The sequence below is a fragment of the Kogia breviceps genome, chromosome 5, assembly GCF_026419965.1.
Source record: "Kogia breviceps isolate mKogBre1 chromosome 5, mKogBre1 haplotype 1, whole genome shotgun sequence".
Lineage (NCBI taxonomy): Eukaryota > Metazoa > Chordata > Mammalia > Artiodactyla > Physeteridae > Kogia > Kogia breviceps.
In genome coordinates, this window is record NC_081314.1 from 6,395,129 (window position 1) to 6,406,111 (window position 10,983).

Genomic DNA, 10,983 nt, shown 5'->3' on the forward strand with positions numbered 1-10,983 from the left:
TTTATTTTAAAGTCTATTTTATCTGATATGAGTATTGCTACTCCAGCTTTCTTTTAATTTCCATCCCCTCACTTTCAGTCTGAATGTGTCCCTAGGTTTGAAGTGGGTATCTTGTAGACAGCATATATATGGGTCTTGTTTTTGTATCCATTCAGCAAGCCTGTGTCTTTTGGTTGGAGCATTTAATCCATTCACATTTAAGGTAATTATCGATATGTATGTTCCTATTACCATTTTCTTAATTGTTTCGGGTTTGTTTTTGTAGGTCCTTTTCTTCTCTTATGTTTCCCACTTAGAGAACTTCCTTTAGCGTTTGTTGTAGAGCTGGTTTTGTGGTGCTGAATTCTCTTAGCCTTTGCTTGTCTGTAAAGCTTTTGATTTCCCCACTGAATCTAAATGCGATCCTTGAGTAGAGTAGAGTAGAGTAATCTTGGTTGTAGGTTCTTCCCTTTCATCACTTTTAGTATATCATGCCACTCCCTTCTGGCTTGTAGAGTTTCTGCTGAGAAATCAGCTGTTAACCTTATGGGAGTTCCCTTGTATGTTAGTTGTCATTGTTCCCTTGCTGCTTTCAGTACTTTTTCTTTGTATTTAATTTTTGCCAATTTGAATACTATGTGTCTCAGCATGTTTCTCCTTGGGTTTATCCAGTGTGGGACTCTCTGCTCTTCCTGGACTTGGGTGGCTATTTCCTTTCCCATGTTAGGGAAGTTTTCGACTATAGTCTCTTCAAATATTTTCTCTGGTCCTTTCTCTCTCTCTTCTCCTTCCAGGACCCCTATAATGTGAATGTTGTTGCATTTAATGTTGTCCCAGAGGTCTCTTAGGCTGTCTTCATTTCTTTTCATTCTTTTTTCTTTATTCTGTTCCACAGCAGTGAATTCCACCATTCTGTCTTCCAGGTCACTTTTCCGTTCTTCTGCCTCAGTTATTCTACTATTGATTCCTTCTAGTGTAGTTTTCATTTCAGTTATGGTATTGTTCATCTCTGTTTTTTTGTTCTCTAATTCTTCTAGGTCTTTGTTAAACATTTCTTGCATCTTCTCGATCTTTGCTTCCATTCTTTTTCCAAGGTCCTAGACTATCTTCACTATCATTATTCTGAATTCTTTTTCTCGAAGGTTGCCTATCTCTACTTCATTTAGTTGTTTTTCTGGGGTTTTATCTTGTTCCTTCATCTGGTACATAGCCCTCTTCCTTTTCATCTTGTCTATCTTTCTGTGAATGTGTTTTTTGTTCCACAGGCTGCAGGATTGTAGTTTTTCTTGCTTCTAGAGTGTAATTCTTTTTTTTTTTTTTTTGTGGTACACGGGCGTCTCATTGCCGTGGCCCCTCCCGCTGCGGAGCACAGGCTCCGGATGCACAGGTTCAGCGGCCATGGCCCACAGGGCCAGCCGCTCCGCGGCATGCGGGATCCTCCCAGACCGGGGCATGAACCCGCATCCCCTGCATCGGCAGGCAGACTCTCAACCACTGCACCACCAGGGAAGCCCCTGTAATTCTTATAAACACAGAAATTCTCCTATATAACTACAATCATCAAAATCACGAATTTAACATTGGTACATTACAAGTTAACATTGGTACATTGTAATGTATCAGTGTACCATTGGTACATTGGTGCATTACATTACCATCTAATTAGACTCCATTTAGGTTTTGCCTGTTGTCTCAACATTGCCCTTTTTAGTAAAAGGATTTAGCACAGAATTATGCATTGTGTGTAGCTGTCTCTTTAGGCTCCTTTGGTCTGGAACAATTCCTCAGTCTTTGTTGACTTTCATGTTGAAACTTTTGATGATTACAGCCCAGTTATTTTATAGCATGTCCGTCAGTTTTCATATTTCTGATAACTCCTCATGGTTAGATTCAGCTTGTGTATTTTGATAGGAATATTACAGAAGTGATACCATATTCTTCTCATTGCATCCTATCAGGTGGCACATGGTTTTGATTTGTCCCATCCCTGATCATCATAACCATGATTAAAGTGGTGTCTGTAAGGATTCTCCACAGTAAAGGTGCTCTTTATCCCTTTGTAATTAATAAGGATTTTGAGAAGAAGTACTTTGAAACTAACTATACATCCCATTTCTCATTAAACTTTCACCAAGTAGCTCTAGCATCCATTCGTGTTTCTTGGCTGAATTAATTATTTCTCTGATGGTTGTCAAATTGTGATTTCCTGATTTCTTTATTCTATTTCCATTTATTTATTTATTCACTGGTAGTCTGCTGTAAGGAAAAGCTTTCTTTTCTCCATGTTTAGATATTCACTTATTTATTTATATCAGTATGGACTCGTGAATTTCTGTTTTATTCAATGGATTATAATCCACTGAAATAATTATTTATTTTGATGCTCAAATTTTCCAAAAATTGGCTGGAAATCCCTTTACACTGATGTCTGTGTCTTTGATATTTGCCCATGATTCCCTGAGCATTTTATTACTTTTTAGCCCAAGGATGTTTCAGGCTCACCTTATACTTTCCTTACCCTAGCTCAGGAAGCAGCCTTTCTCCAAGGAGCCCTGTGGTTCCTTTTAGCAGAGAGTGGTTATTTCAAAAGTAAGACCTGAGTGTTAGATGGAATCATTGCTGTTATGCTCAGATCGCTCTCACATTATCTCTCTCTCCTTCTGTATATATCTATGTAGACACATACACATAAATACATAAACATATATATACTTCTGTATTTACTTCCCAAAGCATCTATATTGACATCCATGAGTTCCCCTAATACCTTCAGTTCCAATCCACTTTATTTTTTATCTTTTTGTATTTGCCACTCCTTTCTCTAACATGAGGAAACTGACTTCCATTATCCTAAATATACTTATTGCATCAGTACCACCTGTATGTGGCCCATTTCTCATTGCATCTTTGTCCCCCACTTATTGACCTTGCATGGACACCCATCATACTCAACTCCACTTAATGGCTTTTGAAGTAAGACATTTAAATTTAAAAAATTATGTTGATCACATATTTTTATTTATAGAATTTCTTTTTTAAAAATCACATTTGTACTTCTAATCTTGACATTGAGATTCTGTTCTCTGTTCTTGACATTGGGATTCTGTTCTTTATTTCTTTGATCATTTGAAATTTACTTTCATATTTATTTGCAGGTTTCTTTTGGACTACTCTGTTATCTTCGGTTCTTAGGGTTCAGATGATTCCATTAGTTGCATATACTCACTCTGCTTCAGTGTAGCTCACTTTTGTGTAGGGCTTACAATTTTTTACTGTGAGCAGTTCTTCAGTAGGGGTTGTTTACCACAGAAGTCCCAGTATCCTGGGTTTTGGAATTGTCTTTGTGGAGTCATTCCTGTGGAATGTTTTTGTACTTGCCTCTTCTAGAGATTTATGAGTTTTGCTGATTTGGACAAACAGTTCTATTAGTTTCTCATGTTGGGATTTCTGTACCCAGGGAATATGACCCTCTTACCCATGGCACTGGTTTGGTGCTCTGCTTTCCTATAGGTGATTCTTTTTCAGCCTTATCCCTATGTACATGCTCAGTTTCTTTATAGCTTTCCAAGGCAGGCAACCAGAGCTTATAGAATAGAATGCAAAATCCTTCATGCTCCCAGTTTTATGCAGAGTTCACTTCTGACTCTCATGGGTGTGACATCTCGTCTCCTATTTCCTAATTTCGTTAAATTGCAGCCTCCAGCACCTATGGCCTATCTGATTCTAATACCCCTGATGAGTGGTTTAATCTCTTACTTATCCTTAAGACTTTTAGTTTTCTCTTACTTGGCTATATATTAAAATAGTTTTTTATTTTGATTTTTTTGGTTGTCCATTGTTGCACATTTTAATGTTTGACCAAGGAAATCTGTATTGTTTCTAGTAATAAAATTTTGCAAATGACTTAAATGTTTAACAATAGTTAACACTGCTGGAATAAATTATAATGTAGTTATATGATGGAGTAATATGTAACTGTTACAAATAATGTGATTGAAATATCAGGTAGATAGGAAATGCTTAAAATATCATATTAAGTTAGGAAGCATGATACAAAACTATAGGATTATGTAAAAAAGTAAAAATGACATGTAAGAAAAATGTCTATAAGAATATATTAGAATGTTAGGAGTAATTGTCTCTGGGTTGTGGGATTATTAGTGAATAAATTTTATTTTCTGTAGAGATAACAGAAAAGTAACTTTGACAAACATTCCTAAACCATAGAATTCCTCAAATAGTTATAATAATATATCTTGACTGGCTGTGCCTTAAAAGTAAAAATAGTTTCTAGGAGGTTTAGTTGTAAGATTTTCCCTGTACTTGGGATTGAATAAAAAGTTTTGAAAGTGAATAAGGTACTTTGATTTCAAACCATTGTGAGCGTTCTCAAAGGGATTTTATCACTTGAGTTTGAATTGAATATTAATAAGAAGCAATCTTCATATGATTATCCTAAGTTAAGTTTAAATAAAACTTTGTAACTTAGCCAGTCTTTGTTTTTCTTAGTGCATCCACGTACTAAATTTTGAATTTTAAACGCACTGAAACAGGAAATACTGCTAATTATTAGTTCGTGGAATAGCATATATATCTGTACTCAGATTTTTATAGTTACCAGTGAAAAGTTATGCATTTTAAAACCAGTTGTGTATTTAAAACCTGAGTGACTGTGTTCAATGGGATATTTCATTTTAGCGTACACTGAAGGGAATGCAATTTTGAGTTGTATAGCTTTAAGAAAAATACAACAGAACAAAACAAAATATTTATTTACTTTCCTGTGGTATCCCAGAAGCAGACTTTATAATAAAGTGGTTGTTTCAGACACTACCATCGTTAGAGCATTTAATGTATTTCTTTGCCTGTTTAACCCTCAACCATAGTATCTTGCCTGGAAATGCTCACGACTGTAACTCGTTTCTAATTATTATGTTCTTTTGAATTGACTACATCTCTATAAGCATTTGTGACCTGTTTTCAATGCCTTTATTTTCCTCTTCTGTTTCAAATCATTCTTCTCATCAACATTCTCTCTCCATATTCATTGCTGTTGTTTCATAGTCTCTTTTGGTGCTTTCCCCTTCTTTTTATGTGTAGAAAATGATACTATTTTTACACACTTGGGTAAACAGGCAAGGCTACTTGCTCCCGGAGCCCCCGAGGCTGAGAGGGCACTATCTCAGATCGCCTGTTTCCTGTTAGCACACCTGTGCCCTTGGCAGTGGCCTGCCAATTGGAAAGCCTTGGATTATTCCATGTTGTCTCTATTTTATTAGGATTTTGTCTATGGGGGTCTCAAAGTTCTCATATGCTTTCGCCATTTTTGCACTTACTAAAACTTTAACAATTTTGAATAAGTGAACCAACACTTAAAATGTATAAAATTATTTGATTAAGTAATCAAACCCTCAAATGCATATAGCTCTTAAGAATGGCCATCACCTACTCGTCAGTAGTTCTCATCAACATTTATAAATGAACGGGTGTGGCTTTCCTGGAATCACTGGGTGCTGGTGAGTGAGTTACCTTGAGTGATTAAGGGAAAATATTGTCAGCTGAATCTTGAGATCTAGAGGAAATTTACTTAAACTTTTATAAACATGCATACATGTTAGATGCCGGTTTTATCCCCTCCCCCCTCCTCTCCTCTCTCCAGTCTTCTCCTCCCCCATCCCTCCCCTCCCCTTCCCTTCTCTTCCTTTCCTCTTTCTCTTCACATCTAGTCCTTCGAGCAATTTAAGGTTATGAAGAAGTTATCACTTATTTGTTGAATTTTATCTTACAATATAGGAGTTGTTTATTTATTTAATAAGGAAAGAACTGTGCCCAGGAGAAAGTAATTTCAGAACCGTGTTATTTCAGAAAGGGATGCTACTCCCTAACTGGAATTTATGTGAAATAAAGAAAAATGGCTCTTTTAAAAAAGGGGAGGCAGGAACACTTAGTGAGCAACTCACGTTGTGCTAGGTAGTACCTCAGCCTTTCTTATATATATTAGCTATTAACATTATTACATAATATAAATTGTTATAGATAAATAACATTTTCCATTTTTGCCTTTGCTGCCAACAAAATGCAAATGGAATTGATACCCAAGTACAGTTATGATCTCCCTTTAGTTTCCAGATGGAATGATCTGTTTCCTTCTTTTATATGGTTATTTATCTTTTTACTTTAAATGTTCCAGTTCATATGTCTTTTAATTAAATGTTCCTTCAAATCCTTTTTTCTGAATAAGCAAGCCTGAATAAATACAATGAGGACTGGAATAGATGATCTTGCAGGTACCTTTGGAGCAGGAATATTCTATTCCTTTATAGTAAGAATATAAAAAGTTACCAGATATTCAAAATTCTCTCTTCTCATCTTGCAAATTGAGGATGATTTCTCCAGTTCCTTATATCTTAATACAAATAGTCACCAAATTTGCATTTTTGTGAGGTAGTTCCTCTTCGAGCTAGAGAACACCTAATTTAAGGTTTGGCTCTTCATGAGCATTTTACAAACTCTAAGATCTGTGGGAGCATTCTTCTCTGAGGGAAAAATATAAAAACTTACAACAAGTAATACTAGATATACTTTCATAAAGGAGAAAATCTTAGATACAATTTTTTGTTCCTTGGAATGTCTTTGTTCCATCTTGAGATCTGTAAACTCTAGTTGAGAAATGAGATCTTGGGAAACAAATTCTACTTGGGTAAAAGCAAGAAACTATAGAATAGTGGAGGGAACAATAGTAGACAGAGGCTCAAGGGAATAATCTGGGGTGTTTTTAAAGAGCGTGGACTTTGGAGACAGAAAGACATGGATTCAAATCCTGAATTGCCAGTTTACTAGTGACCTGGCCTCATGTAACTGCCATAACTATTGACTCAGATTTTATCTATGAAAATAAGAAAATCATACTAGTTTAGTTGTTCTGAGATAGCAGGTACCTAGTTCAGTGCCTGGCATCTGGTAGACTCCCCAGAAATATTGCTTCTGTTATAGTATTAGCAAAGCAGCCTTGCTGCTGTGCGATCTTGGGTATTTAGCTAAGATGGCAGAGTTGCAGAGGCAGACCCCTGATCTGATGGCAGGTTTTTACCTTGACCCACTTAGAAACTGTTTCCATGTGGTTCTGGAACAGACTGGACCACTGGCAAAAGTCTCCATGGGGGCTGCATGTTTCCAAGGTAACCGGTGGCAGATGAGACAGTAGAAGTAGAGGTTATACATTCCTGATTTATATATTCAGATGCCTTGGGTTTCCCTCCAGGACAATTCTATTAGGTTCTACCTCAGTACACTTTTGATACCGTTTTCACATGCAGAGCCTGCATTTTGTGCATGTGTATTGGGTAATTGAGTGTTTAGCTGCTCAATTTGCATAATAGACGTCCTGACATTTTTATGTGTAACAGACGTGACTGTCATACTCAAGAAGACTGATGCAATTTCAGAAGGTGGCTTTATGATAATACCACAAATGGTAAGCCCTTTTGGCTGTGTGCAGAGTTTTGCAAATAATTAATTAGCAGCAAAGGAAAAGAAATGTGACCTTCAGTGGCTTATTATTGGTTGAGACATCTTCCACAGAAATATTAGAATAGAGTAATTGGTGGTTCATCTTATGCTTTCTGATCTGTAAGTTCTCTAATGCAGGTTTGTGATATTTTTTCTTAATATGACTATAGGCATAGTTCTGTGTACTAAGACGGACTTAATGAAGAATACGTTTATTATACAGGTTTACCTTGTGTGCCATTACTAGACTTTTGAAGTACACTCTAAATTCATATGTTTATAGATTATGTCATTATCTTGTGAATAATACAATTACTGCATTTCTTTGGTCTTATAAGGATCCATTTACTAAATGTAGAGCTTTAAAATATACCACAATACCAAAAAACTCTGTTTTGGCATTCTTTATTTTTTAGTATATTGGGACTTTAAAAAATAGAAGTGGCCTTGATCTTCTTGAATTTTACAGGCTCTGGTTCTTCCTTGTTTTGTGTTGTATATAAATGTTATCTCTAAATGTAAGCTATAAACTTCTAGAAAGCTGGGGTTATTTATGTATTTACTTCTCTCTATTTCCTTCCTTATATTTGCTATTTTTATTATTCTTTTTTTAGGTTCTTGAAATGGGAGCTTAGATTATTGATTTGAGAGTTTTCCTTTTTACTAATGTATGTATTTAGTGCTATAAATTTCCCTCTTGATGCTACCTATATCCTGTTGATATATTATATTTTTATTATCACTTAGTTCAATGTGTTTTTTGCTTTGCTTTGAGACTTCCTCTTTGACCCATAGATTACTTAGAAGTATATTTAGTTTCCAAACCTGCATGCGTTTGGAGATTTTCCTGTTATCTTAATGTTATTGATTTCTCGTGTGGTTCCACTGTGGTCAAAGAACACACCCTGTTGGTTTACTAGCAGTGCCTTAAAAAAAACTGCCACAGGCTGGGTGGCTTAAACAAGAGAAATTTATCGTTTCACAGTTCTGGAGGCTACAAGTCCAACATCAAGGTCCTGGAAGGTTTAGTTTCTCCCAAGGCCTGTCTCCTTGGCTTACAGGTGGCCACCTCTTACTGAACCCTCACATGGTTTTCCCTCTGTGCACACACATTCCTGGCATCTCTTCCTCTTTCCATAAGGACACCAGTCATACTGGATTAGGGCCCCACTCATATAACCTTAATTACCTCTTTAAAGGCCCCATCTCCACATATAGTCACATTGGGGGTTAGGACTTCAACATATGAATTTTTAGATATACATTTCAGTCCATAATACACACTATATATGATTTCAGTTCTTCTAAATTTGTTGAGTTTTATTTTCTGCCCTAGGATATGGTCTATCTTGATAAATATTCTGTGGGCACTTGAGAAGAATGTGTGCTTTCTGCTGTTGGATGGAGTGTTCAGTAAATGTCAGATTCTTTTGATTGATGGTGTTGAGTTCTATATCCTTACTGATTTTCTGCCTATTTTTTCTATCAGTTGTTGAGAGAGGGGTATTGGAGTTTACAATTATAATTATGAACTTATCTATTTCTGCTTTCAGTTCTATTAGTTTTTGCTTTACATATTTTGTAGCTCTGTTGTTTGGTGTATACAAAATTAGGATCGCTACATCTTCTTGGTGGATTGATCCTTTTCTCATTATATAATGTCCCCCCCTGTCTCGTAATTTTCTATGCTCTGAAGTCTACTTTATTTGATATTAACGTAGCCACTCTTGCTTTCTATTGATTAGTGTTTGTATGATATATCCTTTTCTATCCTTTTACTTTCAACTTGCCTATATCACATTTGAAGTGAGTTTCTTGTACACAGTATATAGTTGGGTTATATTTTTAAAATAATCGCTCTGCCATTTCTGTCTTTTAATTGGTGTATTTAGACCATTTACATTTATAGTAGGCAGAATAATGGCCCCACAAAGATGTCCACATCCTAATCCCTTGAACCTGTGAATACGTCATCTTATATGGCAAAGGGGAATTACAGTAGCAGCTGGAATTAAAGTTGTTAATCAGCTGTCTTTGACATGAGGATACCTGAATTATCTGGGTGTGCATAGTGTGATCACATGGGTCCTTAAAATTGGAAAAGAAAGGCAGAAGAGGAGGTTAGAGTGATATAATGTCAGAAGATTCAACCCATCTTTGCTAGCTTAGAAGTTGGAGGAAAGAGCCACAAGTCAAGAAATGCAAGCAGCCTCTAGAAGCTGGAAAAGGCAAGGAAACAGATCCTATATAGCCTTCGTAAAAGAATTCAGACTTGGTAACTCCTTGATTTTATCCCAGTGAGACCTGTGTCAGACTTTTAGTCTATAGAACTGTAATGTAACAAATTTGTGTTTCAAAGTTGCCAAGTTTGTGATGATTTGTTACAGTGGCAATGGAAAACCAGTCCAACACTTACTGTTATTATTGGTATATTAGGGCTTGTTTCATTTTTTTTTTTTTTTTGTCTTCTGTTTGTTCTCTGTTTTTCATTTCTCTGTTTTCTTTACCTGACTTCTGTGGGTTATTTGAATACTTTTTACGAATTGCATTTTATTTGTATAGTGTTTTTGAGAGTATCATATTAGATAGCCATTTTTAGTGATTGCTCTAAGTATTTTACTATGTGTACCTTACTTCCCACAGTCTACTGCTATTGTCATTTTACCCTCTTCCATTTATAATTGTCTTAAATATTTCCTCTACATAAATTTAGAACCACATCAGATAGTGTTACACTTTTACTTTAAACAGTCAATCATAATTTAGAAAACTTAAGAGGAGAAAGAAAAGCTATTGTATTTACCATATTTTTGCTTATTGTGTCTTTTCTTCTATCATGAGGTTCCAAAGTTTCCTCCTTTTATGTTTCCTCTATGTTTAGAAAAACTCCTGTAGCCATTCTTTTAGAGTAGGTTTTTTGCTGGTGACAAATTCTCTTAGTTTACCTTCATCTGGCAATGCCTTGATTTCCCCTTCATTTCTGAAGGATATTTTCAATAGGCATAGGGTTCTAGGCTGACAGTTTTTTCCCATCAGCACTTGAAAAATGTTGTACCTCTTCCTTCTGGCCTCTATGGTTTTTGATGAGAAATCTGCTATCATTCAAATTGTTTTTCCCATAGGTATGTTTCCCCCCCCCCCCCATGGCTACTTTCAAGGATTTTTCCTTGTCTTTAATTTTCAGAAGTTTAATGATGCTTTTTGGCATAGATTTATTTAGCTTTATCCCATTTAGGGTTTGCTCAGCTTCTTGAACCCGTAAGTTTATAATTCCTGCCAAATATGGAAAGTTTTCAGCCATGATTTCTTTGAGTACATTTTCAGCTCTGCCCTCTCTCTCCTGTGTCCTTCTGGGGCTCTGGTGACACAGATGTTAGATCTTTTGTAATAGTCTCCCAGCCCCCTGAGGCTCTGTTTATTTAATATTTTTTTCAGTCTAATTTCTCACTGTTTTTCATACTGGGCAAGTTCTGTTATTCTACCTTCCATTTCTCT